We start from the raw sequence: 20,845 nt of genomic DNA on the forward strand, positions 1-20,845 counted from the left end.
GAACCCACGTCAGAAACGTTTCTATTATGCTGTCTACAATGAAATCTGGAAAATATCCCAACAAGAGGCCGCAGTGAGATTACGTGAAATAGACTGTATAAAGCTAGAAAAATCTCTAGCAGTGGTAGACAATGGGTTAACTACATTGACGTCCAGGATATATTCCTTAAGCAACATTGTATCTTCTGCGATAGACATACTAGAACAATATTTGGCCATATTACAACACGGGCAATCTCAATTACGTTCTAGTATGTTATTAAGCTGGACGCTGCAATCTTGGCGTGCAGGCTACGTGCCTTGGCATTTTATCAACAGCACGTCTCTGTTTTCTGAATACAATCTAAAAAGATAAACAGATAGTAATGGCACAAAGGAGAGCAAAATATACAATGTTGTGTATAAAAAAACTGGATAGATTACCATTTACAGTGGCTGAATCACCGTCCACGGAATGGCTAATCCATGGCCACATAACTCTACCGGTCACTACTTTTCAGTTTCAGTATTGCCTTGAACAAAAACAGGCAGGCAGATATGAAAAAAATGGGTAAGGGTCACATTAAGAAATCATGGGAATTACCATGCAGATTTTGATGCCGGAGTGGGGATCGAGCAGTCTTTCTAAGCGCTACAAACTGTGAGAACGCTTTGAGTGGATCACTCATATGTCAGGATATAATGCTGCACGGGGCTTGCAATGGTTCTGTACCAAAGTTGTTCTTTCATCTGAGGGGTGCCCCAGCTGCAGTGATTACTCCAGAATTCAGGCTACTTTCAAGTAGGAGTTACTTGATGCTGAACTGTCAAGGCTGCTGCGGAATGCTCCGGGGCATCGCATATCTAGTAACCATGAGCTCCAGGGTTACTTGTTGTATGCAAGTATTGTGTCCACCGACACATACAGTCAGGGAGGTGCCGTTATGGCCTTCACTGAATGTTTCTTTAATATGGTTTGATACTCTAAGCAGAAAGAAAGCTATGCTTTTACAGAAGTCTGTGCCCTCCGCACAAGAGTCTTTTGATCTCCAGATCGCAAGGTCTTTGGCAGAGATACAGGCACTTATCCGTATAAACTGCCCTTTCCATTTCGCAGAAATAGTAAATCGTATCTTTAACATGTCTGATGCGATAGGCATTGTCCACCTATTTAAGACCATAGCTTCTGGAGCTCAAAGCACCTTTCAGACGGTACTTGGAGTTATACCAAACTTCATTCATTCTGTGTTCGAAAGCACCTTTGGAGGACTTCCGCTGATCCTGTTTTTAATAGCAGGTATCCTGATTATCTTCTATCTGCTATGCAATGGATGACCCAGTCACCAAGGAGAAAAGCACTCCTGGAGTGTAAATACCGTGACCGCATGGTACAACATCTAGGCATGCCTCACCTAAGAGAACTAAGTGCATCTTGGTTCTTATCATTTCGACCAGTCTGTATTGACTGCATCTTACCTGTCCTCCGATGCCTGTTTTGCGGAGAACAATGCGTGTTAGACCTTTGTTTGACACTCCCATCATGTGCACAACCGGACGAGGATGCTCTACTGGACCCGGTAACGGCCCATGTTCTGCAGTGTCCCCAGCATATTCCAATGTTGATGGCGGCATTCCTTGAGCTACCACAGGTAGTAACTGCACCTGTTGGTATGGACACCGGCTCCTCCACTGACACCCAGGCTATGGACGGCACACAGGCTGCCCCAGCACCGGCTGCGGACAGTGTAGAACATCATCTGTGCTCAATTGACATACTTTGCGAGGTGCTACAGGGGCCATCTACTGCGGAAGCAAGCAACGGAAATGTTGCATCTACCAGTGAGGACACATAAACAATTGACTAATTTGGCTCATCGTGTGCAGGAAGAAAATCAAATTTGGAACTCTAAAACAAAATTGACATTCCTTTCATGTTTTGGGCATACACGGCTTTCTAATGCTTATAGTAGTTTGGACTATAACTACGGACACTTTAGAGCTATAGCTTGAAAACATTTTGAAACATTATTAAGACTTTTAGAAATGTTTAGAAGTTTTTAAACATTTTAGCAAAGAAATGTTTTTAACACTTTGTGCGTACCAATGTCTAGTTTTAATGGTAGTACAATAATAGGCTACATATGTCGTCCAGTTGGAAGAGGGGTGGGTGTTATATTCCATATAGGTACCCTGTATAGGCGCAGGTAGCACTGCAACCTTTCACCTATATCCTTCCCTATATTACATACATAACAGTTCATAGAGACTGACCTTTTACCAAGATACAACACGCCATTCAGAACGCGGGTTTTTCCCTAGTTCGAAACTCATACATTATGCATGAGGCTTCTTGGAAGCACAGCAGGACTGACAGCAGGAAGAACATCTCCTGTATAATATCTCTGTATAAAGTTGAGGCCCGATGTCATCCTTTAGGCCGACATAGTAACACAGCAAGGTAGGACCCCTGAGGAGACCTATGGGTATATATACATCATGTCTTGCTTAGAAAGACAGAGGAGACCGTGGGCCCGATTCACAGAACTAACTTAAGACAAAATCCTAAACTTACTACTTTTGGTATTCACAGAAGTTAGGATTTTGTCTTAAGTTTCTCTTAAGACAAACTTAAGACAAACTTAAGACAAACTTAAGACAGACTTAAGACAGACTTAAGACAGACTTAAGACAGACTTAAGACAGACTTAAGACAGACTTAAGACAGACTTAAGACAGACTTAAGACAAACTTAAGACAAACTTAAGACAAACTTAAGACAAACTTAAGACAAACTTAAGACAGACTTAAGACAGACTTAAGACAGACTTAAGATAGACTTAAGACAGACTTAAGTTAGGATTTTGTCTTAAGTTTGTCTTAAGTTTGTCTTAAGTCTGTCTTAAGTCTGTCTTAAGTCTGTCTTAAGTCTGTCTTAAGTTTGTCTTAAGTTTGTCTTAAGTTTGTCTTAAGTCTGTCTTAAGTTTGTCTTAAGTCAAACTTAGGACAAAATCCTAACTTCTGTGAATACCATAAGTAGTAAGTTTAGGATTTTGTCTTAAGTTAGTTCTGTGAATCGGGCCCCGTGACTTCCCAGCTGACACACTGACCAGAGACGCTGAGGTTCCTGCATGCAGACACTCCGGCTCGCAGTGGTCTAACATCCCTTGTGTGGTGACCAACTTGAGACCAGGACGGGGTCCCATATTCTCTCATTCACAGGTAATGGGGTTGACTAGATCCTAGAGGGATTCTTGGCATAACACCTACACAGATGCCAGGTACATTTAGGTACATCTAGTTAGGGAGGCATTGTAGTAGTACACATTTATTATCATGTGTTTTATGTACTTGTATACATTCGTGATTACTGCAACATGGTAGAACTATACCATCCCTTTACTTTCATAGTGCTGCTATTCATATATCTCTGCTACTGTCTAATGGTTGATGTAGATCATCTATTCTACACTAGAATAACAACTGTTCAATAAATTCTTATTGACAAACGCCCAGTATGTTTATTCTGTGTATCAGTGAGACCAACTAAGTGCACACGAGTGACTGAGCGAAAGGTAGTATATTGTTTCCACGATCCTGGGGGATCAGGGCTGTCATGTTATGAGGTTGCCAGAAACTATTCTCTCCCGGAGTAGAAGACTCTAGTGGCACTGTGAGCTAGCTGATACAAATAGGCTAACATATCCGGTGTAAGCCTGGGCGAAGCACTACGCTACGCTCGCGTAGTTTCCGAAGTTCACGCTACTTCGCACTATGCGAACTGCACATAGCACAGTGCGAACACGCGTTGCGTAGTGTTGCGGTAATTTTTTGCTTGCTCGCGGTCCTCAACGTCAAGTTGGCGACCGCGAGCAAGCAAAATGACATCCCGGCGAGACTTTTTCCTTGTTCGCGATCAGCAACATCAAGTTGGCGATCGCGAGCATGGAAAATAAGCCTCCCGGTGAGATTCCCAACGCGAGGAGGTCAGGTTTCTCATTGCGAGTGGTCGCGTATGCTCGCGACCGCTCGCGATGAGAAACTACCAGTTCGCGTTGAGAAAGCTGCCGCTCGAGTAAAAATCTACTCGAGCAGCAGAAAACTACAGCTCGCACTGTGCAAGATGCCATTTTCAATGATTGCACAGTGCCGGTTGCTTGTCCGCACTGTGCAATCATTGAAAACAACATCTTGCACAGTGCGAACATGTTACTACGCAGTTCGCGAAGTGCTATGCGTAGCTCGCGTAGTGTGAACTTCACTTTGCGTAGCTTCGCGAAGTGCTACTTCGCGAACTACGCCCACCCCTAATCCGGTGGGGGTGCACGGAACCAGTCTGCCACCAATCCCACAGTTTATGTTATCCAAACGTGCAGATCCTGTATAGGGTATATAGAAACTACACAACATGGATGCATGAATGGGTCAGTGAATGGGTTTCTTGAATAGCTGTGTGGATGTGTGAGTAGTTGTGTGAGTGGTTGTATGGGTGTGAGTGGTTGTATGGGTTTGGAAGTGGGCCTGTAAGTGGTTGTATGGGTATGTGACTGGGTGGGTCAGTGATTGTATGGATGTGTGAGTGGTAGCTTGGGTATGTGAGTGGATGTGTGTGGTTGTATGTATGTGAGTGTTTGTATGGGTTTGGAAGTGGGCCTGTAAGTGGTTGTATGGGTATGTGACTGGGTGGGTCAGTGATTGTATGGATTCGTGAGTCGGTGTGTGATAAGTTGTGGAGTTGTGAGTGGGTATGTGAGTTGTTGTGTGGGTTTATCAGTGGGTGTGGGATTAGTTGTCTGCATTTATGAGTAGATGTGTGAGTGGATGCATGGATGAATGACTGGATATGTGAGTAGTTGTATGGGTTTGTAAATGGGCATGAGTTGTTTTATGGGTGTGTGGCTGGGTGTGTGAATATCTGTGTGGGTGAGTTAGTGGGTGTGTGTGTGTATCTGCATGGATGAGTGAATGGTTGAGTCAGTGGCTGTTTGGGTCAGTGAGTGCATGTGAAAGTGCCTGTATAGGTGAATGATTGCATGTGTGTGTGGCTGTGTAGGTGTATAAGTGTGTATGAGTAGCTGTATGACTGGGTATATGAGTGGCTGTGTGGGTGAGTGGGTGCATGTGTAGCTGTATGAATGAATGTGTGTGTGTGTGTGTGTGTGTGTGTGTGTGTGTGTGTGTGTATTTATAGTTGCATGGGTCTGTGAATGTGTATTTGAGTGCCTGTGTGGACATATACATGGGTGTGAGGGGCTGCAAAGGGTGTGAGTGGGTATGTGATTATGTCATCAGTGATGACATCAGTGATGTCATTTGAGATACCATCAGTGATGTCACTGATTATATTATGAGTGATGATAATTATAACTGCTGAATTTCAATGGTTTTATATGAGTGAATTCTGAGCTGAACTATAACATATCTGTAACCTTTGATTTTTTCAGTGAATTTCTAAGGTTTTTTAAACTTCTCTTTCCTAACCATAACACCCAGTACCCTTTGGCTTTTTCAGTGAATTCTTAAGGTTTTATAAATTATATTTCCTAACTGTAACCTGTTACTTTTTGGAGTGGTATGTGAGTACCTGTGCGGGTCTGTGAGTTGGTGTGTGAGTGTCTGTCTCAGTTTGTGAGTGGGTGTGTGAGTGGCTGTATGGGTATGTGAGTGGGTGTATGAGTACCTGTGTGGGTCTGTGAGTAGATGTGTGAGGGCCTGTCTGGGGCTGTCACTAGGTCTGTCACTAGGTCTGTTAGTGGTGCTATGGGTCTGTGAGTAGGTGTGTGAGTGGCTATGTGGGTCTGTGAGTGTGTGTGTGTGAGTTCCTATGTGGGTCTATGAGTGACTGTCTGGGTATGTTAATGAGTCCCTTGGTGCGTGATAGGTCTGTGAGTGGATGTGTGAGTGCCTATGTGTCTCTGTTTGTGGGTGTGTGAATGGTGCGATAGATTTTGGACATTTATATACTTAGATTATTTAAAATGGAGAAACATGGACAAAGCACTTGTTACAGTCACTCAGATCAGACTTTGCTTCTACTTGATCAATGATGCATTCACCTCCACTTAGGATTTGAGATCATGTTTAACGTGGAATACAAGAAGAAACAGTTTGACAGCTCCCGCTTGCTGGGAGCGGAGTTAGTGATTGCCCTCACTTGTCAGCTCCCACCAAGCAAAATCAACTGCTATCTACCAAGGATAGGCATTTCAGGAGATAGTGGGAGACAGCCCTGGGGGGTGGAGGTCCCCAGGGACATACTTAGGTCCAGGAGGGGGGCACATGGACCCATTCCTTTACCTTGTATGGGCCATCCCTGGGGAGGGGCTTGCCCCAGGGCCATATAAGGCCTGGGAGGGAGGCCGGCCCCCTCCCAGTTTTAAATATGTTTTTTGCCCCAGGGAGGTGGTGGTTCCTGAGGCCTGGGGAGTCCGGCAGCCTCAGCATCTTTATAAATGTAGTCTTGGGGAGGTGGTGGTCCCTAGGACATATTATACACCCAGGAGGGCTGTGCAGACACCCTCCACTATTTTTATAAAGCCCTGGGTAGGTGGTAGTCCACGGGGCTCAATGAGCCTAATGGAGGGAGGTCCACTCAGCACCCTCCCATATTTAAATGATGCCCTGAGGAGGACGCGGTTCCCGAGACTAAAAAGAGCCATAGAAGGGGGCTGTGTGCCCTTTCCTTTTTTTTGTGCTGCATGCCCCTGGGACCTGGCCTACCCAGGGGCTAAAGTGAAATTAAGGGCGGGATAACACTTCCTGGTTGAAATGCTGGCAGACAATCAGATTTCTGCATGAGCTGGGGATGGCTCGTGGAGGCTGTGGGCCTCTAGATAGACAAATGTGGTTTTCCTTTAATAGCTCAAAAAATGGCTGAATGGATTTACACCAACTAACAAAAAACACTCTTTCTGGACCAATAGCTAGCCATCTGCTATTTTTAAGCATAAGATCAGCACAGTGCCATCCAAGTCAAACTATTTCTATAGCAAAGTCTTTCAGCACAGGATTAGCACAGTGCTATCAATGTCGTGCTGCAAAATGACAAAAGCCTTTTACCTCACCAGGCACAATATTACAGCTTTTGATTGGTAAAATACCATCCAAGCCAACCTAGAATTAAAAAAAGCAACCCCTGGCACATGTTTCACAATCATTATAGCTCTTCAGAGAGTTTTAGCTTTGTCCAGACACAAGGGAGCACACAGTAAAAGTTAAAACAGTACCCTTTCAGTCCTAGGGAGCCACATAAATTATCCAAAAATAAGCAGACTTTGCTGTAGAACGGGCAAAATACTTTGGCCCTTTCTAGCTCAGTGAGGGTGACATTGTGCTGATCCTATGCTTCAAAGCTTTGCTAGAAAAACAGACATTTGAAGTGAGCAAATTCAGAGTGTTGTTGGTGTTGCAGGGTGCTCTATACCGGAGCTGTTCTCCATCTAAACTTGCAAATTACCCAGAGTTCTCTGCTTTAAAAAAAAATAATTTATACAGCACCTTAAACCTGAAAGGCTAATGTTTTAACATATACATCCAAAAAACAAGAAGTTACAGGGACGTTATTGTTAGGGAATAGAATTGAAAAAACCTTAGAAATTCACAAAAAAAATGCTACAGGGACGTTATAGTTAGGTTTGGAATTTATACACATAAAACCATAGAAATTCTGCAGTTATAGTTAGAGTTATCTAAATAAAACTCACAACTCATGCTCTAAGTTAACTATAAGCTGCACCCCTGCCATGCACAGATATCTCATCAATAATTTTACAGCAAATGTTGCAGTGATATTATTAATGATATCATAGAAGATGCTATGAGTGATATAGTATGTGGGGTACTTAGCAGTGTGTGGCTAAAAACAGGAAAAAATTGCTCCCATGAGCAGAAAGGAGCATTTTTTTCTGCTCCCTACCTGTGAGAGCAATGCTGGCTCCGGCTTGAGGTGGGGAGTCGACTGGGAATTCAGGGGCATTAAGTCTCCCCCTGCAGTCCCTAATGCTGTAGACTAGGTGCCCTGGGTGGGCTCCAGGGCACCCAGCATGAAAAGGCCAGGCACTGAGGGACGGGGTCCCCAGGGCTGAAATCGGCCCGGGGAGGTCCCTACTCCCCCATTGACTTTTGGCCAGGCTCATGTGGATGAAGACGCTACAGGAACAATTACATTGCCAAAATTACATGCACTCAAGGTCACTGGAGACATTACTTTGTGGTCCTTTAGACAGCTGTAGTGAAGAATATGCACTAGACATTTACCCAAGGAGTTATGCACTTAATACCTAACCAGTAAAAACTACTCCAGTTGGGTAGACATTTTCTGCAAAACTATGGACTCTTCTTGGGAAAAATGAGTTTCCATTCTGCCCTGATGCTCATTTTACAGAAATAAAACCTCACTGGGAAGCATTTACAAATATAAACACAGCAGGTGCCCCTCTGTAAAGCACAAATGATCCTAACTCCTTGGGCTTGGTGAAAGCAAAGCAAGTGTGTTTTCTCTCGTATTCCACACTGAAAACCAATCTGAAATCCTTAATGGAGGTGAATGCATCCTCAATCTATTGAAGAGCAATCTGATCTGCAGTGACTGTGATGAGTGATTTCTTTCTTGTCTTAAGAGCAGAGTCCATGGTTCTCCTTTTTAATTACCCTGAGTATGCAAATGTCTAAAATCATCTGCAAGTTCCGCCTGTTTCACCCTGCCCGTTTTCCTTAGTAGTATGAAAAGGTCTTCTCGCCTTTTCCCGCGTTGATGGAATGTTTACCAAAAGGCCTCCAAGCAAGTTTCACCCAGATTTTGGTGACACACTGATGTAGAGGAATTTTGAGGACATTTCCAAACACAAAAGCACTTAGTTTACATAGTTAGGAGGAGGTGCACTTGTTTGGTAGAGAGTCCTCTCTTTGTAGTCTTGTCCTGTTCTCTAGATGAGGATTCATGTTATCACAGATTTGTGGATGAAGACGATTGAAAAATAATCGCATTGCCAAAATTGCATGCACACAAGGTCACTGGTGAGATTTCCTCATTGTCCATTATACAATTGCAGTGTAGAATATGCACTAGTTAGTACCCAACGTGCCAAGTCACTCCCACAGCTACTGATACACTCATACAGTCACTCACATACCCACACCCACTCACATACCCACAAAAACCCTCACACACCTACTCACAGTCATACAGCCACTCACACACCCACTCTAAGACCCATACACTCATACCTCCACTCACTGATCTATACAGCCACTCACACACCCACTCACTGACCCAAACAGTCACTCACACACCCACAAAAACTCTCACACAGTCACATACCCATACAGCTACTCACATATCCACTCACACACTCATTAACTAACAAACTAACAGTTACAGAGATGTTATAGTTAGGAAATAGCATTAAAAAAGTAGAAATTCTCTAAAAACAAAGGTTACAGGAAGTTTATAGTTACGAAATACAATTATAAAAACCTTAGAAGTTCACAGAAAAGAAACAAAGGTTACAGGAATGTTATAGTTAGGAAATAAATTCAAAACAACCTTAGATATTCACCAAAAAAACAAAGGTTACAGTGACGTTATAGTTCTGTCATTTGAGTTGTCATCAGTGATGTTATCAGTGATGTCACTGACCGTGTCATGAGTTATGTAATATGTGAGGTCATTAGCAGTGCATTACAGCGGGGTGTAAGCTATAGTTAGCTTTGGTAACTATAACTGCTGAATTACAATTGTTTTGTATGAGAGAAATCTGAGCCTAATAATAACATCCCCATGACCTTTGTTATTTTCAGTGAATTTCTAAGTTTAAAAAAAACTAACTATAACGTTGCTGTAACCTTTGGGTTTTTTCAGTGAATATAGAAATATATATATATATCTTCACTAAAAAACAAAAGTTTGCAGAGATTTTAAAGTTAGGCTTAGATTTCACTCATACAGAACCAGTGAATTCAGCAGTTATAGTCAGCGGAGCTAACTATAACTTGCGCCCCCGCGATGCACTGCTTATGACCTCATATATTACATCACTCATGACATGGCCAGTGAAATCACTGATGACATCTCAAATGACATCCTTGGGGGCCAACTACCCTTACTGATACCTGCAGTAAGTCCCACACAGCAGGATTGTTGAGCGGTTGTCGGAGACCACACCCCCTTTCTCCACCACTCCACAAATGCACCTCCTGGTGCACTACTAGTAGGGGGATGAAGTCCCCGTGGATATTGAGGGTCCTTGGGGATCAACTGCCACTCCTGTTACCAAAAGTAAGTACCACACAGTAGGTTTGTTGAGAGGTTTTCAGTGGCCACATCCCCTTTCTCCACCACTCTGCAAACACGCCTCCTGGTGCACTACTAGTTGGGGGATGAAGTTCCCTTGGGTCTTAAGGGTCCTTGGGGGTCACCTCCCTCTCCTGTTAGCTCCAGTAAAACCCACACAGCTGGATTGATGAGAGCTCGTCAGAGGCCATCCCTCTTTCTCCCCCACTCCACAAACATGCCTCCTGGCACACTACTGGTTGGGGGAAGAAGTCCACTTTAGTTCTGAGGCCCTCAGGAATAAAGTGAAATTAATTGCCAAAACCAACAGTACGCCAATCGGTGCGTTTGCAAAGTGGTGGAGAAAGGATGAGTGGCCTCCAAGTCATCTCAGCAATCCCCCTGTCTGGGACTTACTGGAGGTAACAGAAGGGGTACCTGGACTCCAAAGACCCTCAGCATCCAAGAGGACATCATTCCCCAACCACAATTGCTCCAGGAGGTTTGTTTGCAGATTGGTGGTGAAGGGTGGGTGGCCTCCGGTGACTTGCTGGAGGCTTTTTTCTTTAATTTTAAGGGAGTGGTGGCATGGCCCCTTTTTCCTGGCCCATCTTTGGCCCCGGAGACCCCACCCTCCATCCCCCAGGGCCAGGCCTTTTTTCATTGTGTAAGGGGGGCCGTGAGGCTCCCCTCCTCGGGAAGATTTCACCCTGGGGATCCCATCCCCAAGAGCCTGGCCTTTTTATTTTATCATTTAGTTTTTAAAGTAATGAGAGCGGGGCCTGTAGTGTGCATGTCCTGGTCCCACACAGGACACCCACTGCAGATGATGGGGACCGCAGGAAAGCCTGAAGGCCACGGAGACCCACCAGCTCTTTGCATCCTGTGGGAGCCAGCATTGCTTTAACACATAGGGAGCTGCTAACATGCAGTTCCCTGTCTGTAACAGCAATTTGTGCTCCACTTTGAGCAAGCAAGAGCAAAATGCTCTTGCTTGCTCAAAGAAGAGCATTTTTTGCTATGGCTTGGCAGGAGCAGTACTCCCGCCAACCCATAGCAAGCTTCAATGTCCTGGGGTGGGTGCCCCAGGATATTGCTAGAGCTGGGCCTGAGGGGTGGAGGTCCCCAGGGCCATCTATGGCTCCACTAGGGGGACCACAAGCTCCCCTCTTTTGCTGGACTCAGCCCCAGGAAGGTGGCAGTCCCTGGGGCTGCTGGTTTTGGCCAGGGCAACTCCTACATGTATTGTAATGAATGAATCTTTTTTAAAACTGCTTTTGTCGCCCTGGGGGTCTCTGTGGGAAACCCCCAAGAGGCCTAGGGGGTCAGAGTGTTCCTACCCAGCCCCTCTTTATGTTTTAAAATCTTTTCTCTTTTTTCTCTGACAACTGAGTCACAAGATGGCTGCCAACACGTCCAGGTTTGAAGTGTTGGCAGCCAATTAAAACTTAGCATAAGATCTTGGGTGGAGTCGTGGATCCTCCGCATCCCCAGTTGCATGTCTGAAAAACCTTTAAATAACTTTGCAACTACTGAATCAATTCACACCAGTTCACAAAAAGGTCGCTTTCTGGACCAAAAGCTACCTTTCTGCCAAATTTGTTGTAATTCCATTCAGTGGCTCAGGCTGTAGCCTTGTCTAAAATTTCCTATGGAAATTAATATGGTTTGGGACTCCCCTTTTTCTCGGCCCCGGTTGACGGATTACCCTGACATTTTCAAGACAGCGGCTGAATGAGCGTGAAACTAGTTTTGAAACTTTTACGAGGATTCGTCAAACGATGTCAAAGTTATTGAGAAATAAAAAAATGCTCTTCCTATGGAAGCTGCATCCTAACTATAACAAGCTACTGGTGACCACCAGTAGGTAGTTATAGTTAGGATGCAGTTTCCATAGGAAGAGAGTTTTTTGATTTGTCAATAAGTTTGGCGTTGTTTGACGAATTTTCACAAATTGTTCAAAACTATCGGGAAAGTCACTTCAGATGCTGTCTTGAACATTTTGGGGTGATCCATAAAGCAGGAGTTGAGAAACAGGGGGATCCCAAAACGCTTTTTCTCCATATAAATTTCTATAGGGAATTTCAGACATGGCTACAGCACGAACTGCTGAATGGAACTACACCAAATTTGGCAGAAAGGTAGCTCTTGGTCCAGGAAGCAATGTTTTTGTTAAATGGTGTAAATCCATTCAGTAGTTTCTGAGAAATTCAAATATTTATCACATATACAACTGTGGCCACGGTGGATCCATGACTCCTACCATTCTCGTGCCTGAGATCTGATTGGTTGCCAAATCTTCAAACCAGGAAGTGTTGGCATCCATCTTGTGGCTGGGTTAGACTGAGTCACCAGAAATAATGTTAAAAAAAGGTTAATGGGGCAGGGTAGGAACACCCTGACACCCTGGGCCTCTTGGGTGGGTCCTAGAGGGAACCCCAGTTCACAAAAAGCATTTGTTTTTTTAATTTTCAAAACTTTTGTCAGGAGTTGCAGTGGATCCGTGAATCCTGCTGAACTTTTTTTTTTAAAAAGCACAGGTTACTGTGCTTCGTTTAATTAGGGCCCTAGGTGGGCCAGGTCCTGGGGACAATGACAAATAAAAATGTGGACCGAGACCCCACAGCCCTGGGGTAAATTGACTGAAATGCAGGGGCGCCATGTGGCCCCGCAAACCCAGGGGCTGCCACCTCCCCATCTAAAAGTAATGCATGGGGCTCTAGCCCCCCCCACATTCCCGGGGATCTCTAAATTGAATCATATATGGGGGCACAACGCCCCCGCAGCCTCGACGACCCTCACCTCCCTGGAGCTTAATTTTTGGTGGAGCCGTAGATGGCCCTTGGGACCGCCACCCCCCAGGGCTGACCCCAGCAATGTCCTGCGGGGCCCACCCCCATGACACTCTGGTTTGCTATGGCTTGGCGGGAACACCTCTCAAGCCAAGCCATAGTAAACTCTGGTCTGCTTCATGGAAGCGAGAGCATTAATGCTCTTGCTTCCAATAAGCAGAGCAGAATTGCTTTTGGACAGAAGGAGCTGCATGTTTACAGCTCCTTCTGTCCAAAAGTAATGCCGGCTCCCGCAGGAGGAGGGGATCAGGCAGGGACTGTGGAGGCCTTGAGGCTCCCCCGCAGTCCCCAACAAGAGGCCATGCCCCGGCAGATGGGCTCTCTGGGACAATATCTGCCAGGCGAAGGGGGCGTGCTGGCCCCCCTCCACATTAAAAAAAAAGATGAAGGCCTGACCCCAGGGGATGGGGTCCCTGAGGCCAAAATAGGACTGTGGAGGGGGGGCAACATGGCCCCCTTCCCCTTTAGTAAAAAAGAAAAAGGCATGGCCACGGGGGATTGGGTCCCCGGTTCCGAAGTTGGCTTGGGGGGGGTAAGGCAGACCCCTCCCATTTAAAAAAAGAGGATAAAACAAAGGGCAAGTCCTGGGGGATGAGGTCCCCGGTCCAAAACTGTAAATTCTGATTACCTTAGAGTTGTGAGTAGTCTGAATTTACTATCTGCCATATTAGTCTTTCCTGACTTTTGACATAGAGGTGTAACCAATATTTAGTCCATTGTGTCTCTCTTTTATGTGTGATTGATCCTCTTTTGAGTACCGGTTTGCAGACTTACATATGTATTTTGTTTTTCGGGAACCGTGCTTCAAGATGGAGAAACCTTCATTCAACTAATAGATACACGAGAGCCATAATGCTGAATCTTCAAAATACTTATTCTTCACACACAAAAATTAAGCCCAGCCAACAAATTTCATACCTTCAGGAGAACTTCACCAGGGCTGTAAATAAATATATACATCACTGAATTTAAAATACCTTAAAACACATAAAAACATCAACAATTAACATGGCTCCCAACCCCGCATTTCCCATGTCATATTAAGGCAAGTTGAATCATATGAACCAGCTTGACCCAAAAGACTCAAATCTTATTACAAACTCAAAGAATACATCTTATATCACCTTCCTTGTATAACATCACCCAAAGATACCCAGAATTCCACAATATTCACAGTGTAGTCAACAAATCAATTATAAAACAAAAACATACTCATTATTTCATATTTTAGTTCTCTCACATTAACCAGTTCAAAATACAAAGACTGTACTTACATAAACATATTCATGTCATGTATCTCAAACTTCCACCTGCACATATGTGGAAGAGCTTGTAACAAACACCATGCGGTGAATAGTCCACAATCACTGTCCTAGAAGGGGAGAGAATTCTTAGAATTAATTTCTCCCATGAAAAGATTCCTTATTTCTCAATATATATCAAAAAAGAAATAAAGACACATAGGCCAATTTGTAATCCTCCACATACAGCCAACACTCAAAGGCACTCAAGAAAAAAATAAAAGAGAAACCTTACACTCTCATCAATCCTTCCAATTCGTTTTTCAATTCCACCAGTATAGCTGATACTGTTACTAGAGTCATCCAGAAACCACCAATTGAATAACAGAAAAACGGAACATGAAGCCACCCTAACATCCCTTTGTCAGAATCTACTAAGATATGTCCAATTGAAAATCACAGAATTCTTCCCACCACCGTTATAAAGGCTCAGTCAAACTAAAATATGCATGAAGTTTTGCATACTTTCAACAATCCTCACCATCGGAAATGTCTCCGCTAAACACACAATATCATTCTTCTATAACCGGGGAAAAAAACGCCACAATCATTACTTCCAAAATTAACTGGTAACCCAACCAACCATTCAACTGACAATTTAATTTGCACCATTCATATCAATTCTCTTCGGTCACAGGCCATTACACACAAATCTATCCGGTTTCCTCATTCTGGGTCCATAAGCAATCACACAGTGCCAAAAAACCTGCATTCATCTTTTTTTTCATAAATCAAACACTCCAATCAATCATTTCTCTAAAAATTCAAATTCCCCCAATAATATCTATCCTTGTCCATCACCAGCATTTACACATGGGCATAGTTTCCCCTTTAACAGTGTATTATGTGATTTTAACTTCAGTGATGTACACATTTATTGAAGAGACGAAATGCACTAACTGGACAGGATTTTTGTATGTGAAGAATAAAAGTCATGAGAAGTTTCAACATTGTGTATGGGATTGAATACAGGATTCTCCATTTTGATGGACTGATTGGTGCAAATGTGACTATATCATTGAATCCCTCATGTGCTTTATTGATATTTCGTAGCGTTCCCTGAATTGTTCAGAATTGCTGCATAAGTAGGGGGGTCCGTGAGTAGTAGGTCCTTTCTGAAGGTGTAGCATTGTATTTTGATTTACATTATACTAAAACTTGGGCGGTCTTGGAGACCCACTGCATCTCTGTTTTGGATTTTGTTAATGTTAGGTGGCCAGACCTGCATAGTGTTTGTGATAAGAAATATGCCCTGTATTGATGATAGCCATGAGAAAATGGCAGAAGATTTGTTAAAGCAAAGGAAAGATGTACAGTCTGTACCACCTCGGGCACCATAGAAATGTAAAGCTCATATTCTAGAACTTGAAAACGAAGTTAAAGACATGAATTTAAGAGAATTAACCATTAAGAACGATGAGTTTTGAAAAGTGAAATTAATAATCACCCAATATCGATTAAGGATATGAAGATTAGCAAGATTAGATGAGACATAAGGGACTACAGCTGTGGAAGAGTCTTTACCTTTCCACAGCTTTACCTTTACCATTACCTTTGCCAAGAAATTTGATGAAGCATTTAAAATCGGGGATAATCAAGACAAAACCCAAGTGTTGGAGACAGGTTCAGTTACGTACAGTAGCTCAGAGCTATTCTCATTTGATGAACCAGGTCCAAGCAAAACCAGAACACCAAAAAACATTACCCATATGTGTTCTTTTTCCAAGGAGGTACAAAGGATAAGAACAGGAATAAGGAGGGGTACAGAAAGACAAGGAGAGGAGGTCCATGAAAAATGGGGATGGTAACCCGCAATTGAGGGAAGAGCGAGGCATGAATGTAGGTGTCAGTAAGTGTAGATCAGGATGTGATAACTTGTTACAGGTTATTAGGGAATTGAATAATACGTAAATGAGTGTATTGCGAAGGGGTTTAACCTTTTGTCCTAGCAAACACTGACTTCACTGAATTGAAAATAGATACAAGTGTGGTACGAAACCTAAGTTGGAGAGCTTTTTGCTACACTTCAGAAAGATAATATAAGTAAAAAATGTAAGATCAATAGATTTGATCTAACAATTTCAGAGTTGCAAGATATACATGTTCTATTATCGTTAAACAATGAAGATTAACTTGATGTTGATGATGTGTGTAAATTATTGGATGTTGAGATGGATTTTAACTGCGACAATGGTTACTGTCCAACTTCAAAATTTACAACTCAGGGGAGTCAGTTACCCACTAAATATCTGTACATGAAGAAAACTTTGGAAGAACTGCATTAATTGGAGGACAAGTTCATTAAGGAAAGGGGAAAAACATTTTTTGCTAAGAGTAGTAAGTTGTCATATGATGGACGGAATGCCTTGAGAAGTTTGGGCACTGTTGCCTCCTTTATTATACTGGAGGTGGACAAACATGGAAATATTGTTTTCATGAGAAGATCTGACTATGATAATGAAAGCATGAGGCAATTAAGTGATCATAAATGTTATGCAAGGTAACTGGCAATTCCGTATTAGTTGCCAAATGACTGATTTTTGAAAAACTGTATACATGTAGGAAACAGGGCTCATCAATTAAACAAAATATATATAAATCAAGGTAGAAAATACCTGTTTTCCATTTTAGTATATTTTACCTAAAGTTTGCAAGTCTAGAGTTTACCCACCAGGACAACCAATTATATCTGGTTTGGGTAGCTTGACTCAACATCTTTCTGAATTTGTTGATGTGTTCTTAAAACCGTTGGTAGTTATTTTACCTCTCTATACAAGGGACACCATGGACATTCTGCATAAGCTTACTGATATTCTTGGGGACCCAAACATGATGTTTGTCTCCCTGGATGTTATTGGTCTTTATGCCTGTATCCAAAAAGAATTTGTACTTGAGGCATTGAGTCATTTTTGTGTGAGTTTATATGAATACTCAAGTATGCTGGATGAAATAGAGGATTTGATTTTGACCAACTATTAATGGGGAATGGTACCATTAGATTCAGGGGACTGCGAAGGGGTCCAGGTTTTCACTCTCTTCTGCCAACCTCTTTATGGAGTAGTTTGAGAGGGTGCATGCCTGGGCCTTGGCAAGATAATGGATGGAATACATCTACTTCTGGGGATGATTTATAGATGATGTCCGCATGATTTGGTCTAGCTCCAGAGAACAGTTAGAAGGGTATCTACAGTACAAGAATATCAATAGTTTCAATATATAGGTCACTGTGTGTTATGATACTGGTAAAATCAGTTTCCTTGATGTAGAACTGTATGTTAAAGAAGCAAACTGTACAGGAAATCCACTGCAAACAATGACATTTTTTGTGCTAACAGCTCCCATCCTAGTTCAGTCATTAAGGGAATCCTTATGGAGAAATTACATGGTTACAGATTAACCCTGGGCGTAGTTCGCGAAGTAGCACTACACGTAGCTACGCAAAGTGCACTTCGCACTACTTGAGCTACGCGTAGCACTTCGCGAACTGCGTAGTACCCTGTTCACACTGTGCAAGATGTCGTTTTCAATGATTGCACAGTGCGGACAAGCATCCGGCACTGTGCAATCATTGAAAACGGCATCTTGCACAGTGCGAGCTGTAGTTTTCTGCCGCTCGAGTAGATTTTTACTCAAGCGGCAGGTTTCTCAACGCAGACTGGTAGTTTCTCATCGCGAGCGGTCGTGAGCATACGCGACCACTCGCAATGAGAAACCTGACCTCCCCATGTTGAGAATCTCGCCGGGAGGTTTATTTTCCACGCTCGCGATCGCCAACTTGATGTTGCTGATCGCGAACGAGGAAAAAGTCTCGCCGGGATGTCATTTTGCTTGCTCGCGGTCGCCAACTTGACGTTGAGGACCACGAGCAAGCAAAAAATGACCGCTGCACTACGCAACGCTACGCTACGCATGTTTGCACTGTGCTACGTGCAATTCGCATAGTGCGAAGTAGCGCAAACTTCGCAAACTACGCGAGCGTATCGTAGTGCTTTGCCCAGGCTTATTACAGATGAGCTATAGTGAGGACCAGAATGTTGAGGATGGGACCCTTGAATTGAGAGATAGGTTGAGTACACAGGGATATAACAACACTGTGCTTGATCAAGCTGAAAAAAGGATACTTATGGTTGATAGGAAAATTACGCTTGTACAAAAATCCAAGAGAAAGTTTGGGAACAGATTAGCATTCGTCAATACATATAATCAGGATGAAAATGCTATCTATAAGATATTAGGTAAACACTAGACCCTCTTGTCGGGGCTACCAGGACTAACTAGTGTGATTACTGACAAACCACTTGTGACCTATAGGAGAGGTCACACTGTGAGAGACAGAGTTACCAAGAGCTACTTGTTGCCAGTTAAGCAGATGGTTACCTTATCCACCGAAAGGTTTCTTTGTATGTTTGGATTGCAATATGTACCAATATGGCCATAATCCTTGAACAATGATTGTTTGGTTTGTTTGTTTGAATGATGCAGTTTTTGTTATTTTGTGTGCGACTGATTTGATTTTTACTGTGGATTGATATTTCCCTAATACATCAGGGAAGTTACCTTTTTCTTTTTTGCTAATATTCATTGGTTGCCCCCTTGTTGTCAAACTGTAGAGGCATAGTTATCACACAAGGGAGTGTTAAGAATGTGAGAGGTACCAGTGAGAGAACTTGTCTCACTTATGGAAAGAGAGTGGAATGTGAGATGTGTGGTGCAATGTAAATGGTTATGGGCCCATCAATGGTAATGGGAACGCATTGAGAACGGTGATGGAATAAGATGGAGAAGATTGGTGTATTTTGATTTTTAAGAGGAATGATACTTGCTTTTCCTTTGTGAGGAAAGTGGAATGTTAAATGCGTGGCATGACATGAGTGGCTATGGGCTTGTGCAAAGGCCAATGACATAGTTATATATTGAATTTTCATTTGGAGTTATTGGTATTAATGGGTGAATTTGTTTAACTGATGTAAGTGGGGTTGAATGAACAATGTACGGTGTTGCATAATTTTTTACAGATTTGTGAATGGGAAATTTACATTGTCTATGAGTAAATCCCGGTGACTGAACAGGATTGCAATGATTCATGGGTTTTGATTCTTTAGTGGATTGATTGGTTAAACAGCTGACCAATGCGGGAAATTGCTTTACACGTGAGAGGTGAGTTAAATGAGGAATGTGTGGCACTGCATGATTGGTTGGAGACCTATTAAAGCGGAAACTTACAACACCCCATATGTGAATGCCAGTGATGGACTAGGTTAGATATTATTGGGGGAATATGAATTTTCAGGTTAATAATCGCTTGGATTTCTTAAACATTGAGAAATGTGTTTGGTGTATGTAAAAAGAGATGAGTGTGAGTAATTTGGCACTATGGGGTTGGGAATGGACCCACAACGAGGAAACCACCTAGATTTAAGCGTAATGGCCTGTGATGGAAGAGAATTGATACAATTGGTGCAATTTAAATTTTCAGATGAATGAATGATTGGGCTACGGGTTACGTTTGGAAATAATGATCGAGACATTTATCCCTGTTACAGAAGAGCAGTATTGTGTGGTAAGAGGGGACATTTCCACTGGTGAGGATTGTTGAAAGTAAACTGACTGATTGATGCATGTTATAGGTAGTTTGACTGTGCCTTTATAATGTTGGTAGGAATAAGTATGTGATTTTAGATTGGACCTCTTTTAGTAGCTTCTAAGGGATGATAGGGTGGCATCACTTTCTGCTTTTTTGTTATTTAATTGGTTGTTTCTGGATGACTCTGGTAACTGTATCAGCTAGACTGGTGGACTTGGAAATCGAATTGGATAGATTGATTAGAGTGCAATGTTTTGTTTATTTTGTATTTTTTTTTGCTGAGTGTCTTTGAGTGTTGCCTGTATGTGGATCATTACAAGTTGGTTCATGAGTCTTTATGACTTTTTTATATATTTTGAGGAAAAAGGAAACTTTACATGGGAGCAATGAAATTTAAGAATTCTCTCCTCCTTGGAGAGTTATTGTGGACTGTTCATCGCATAATGACTGTAACACACTCTTTCACTATGCACAGGAGGGAATTTGAGATAAATGACATGCATATGTTTATGTAAGTACAGTCTTTGTGTATTTGTCCCCAAGCATGCATTTTTATTGAAACCCTTTTCAATGCACTTTTATGCCTTCTCAGCTTATGAACTATTTCAGTCTTCCCACACAAGAATCTGTATGGTTCATTTACAATTCTTATCCTATGTATAATATTCAACATACTGCAAACAAGCACCTAATATTAAGGAGCAATCAAAAAATGACAACTTTACATAGCCTATTCTAAATGGCCACTTTGTTACAACCCTAACAGGTTTGCCATTAATGGATTTAAAAGACGTTATGCCAATTATATGCATACATTCTGTCCTTAACTATCAGCATCCTTGCCTTGAAAGGCTTGATTGGG

Source organism: Triturus cristatus, chromosome 8, assembly GCF_964204655.1.
Source record: "Triturus cristatus chromosome 8, aTriCri1.1, whole genome shotgun sequence".
NCBI classification, from domain to species: Eukaryota; Metazoa; Chordata; class Amphibia; order Caudata; family Salamandridae; genus Triturus; species Triturus cristatus.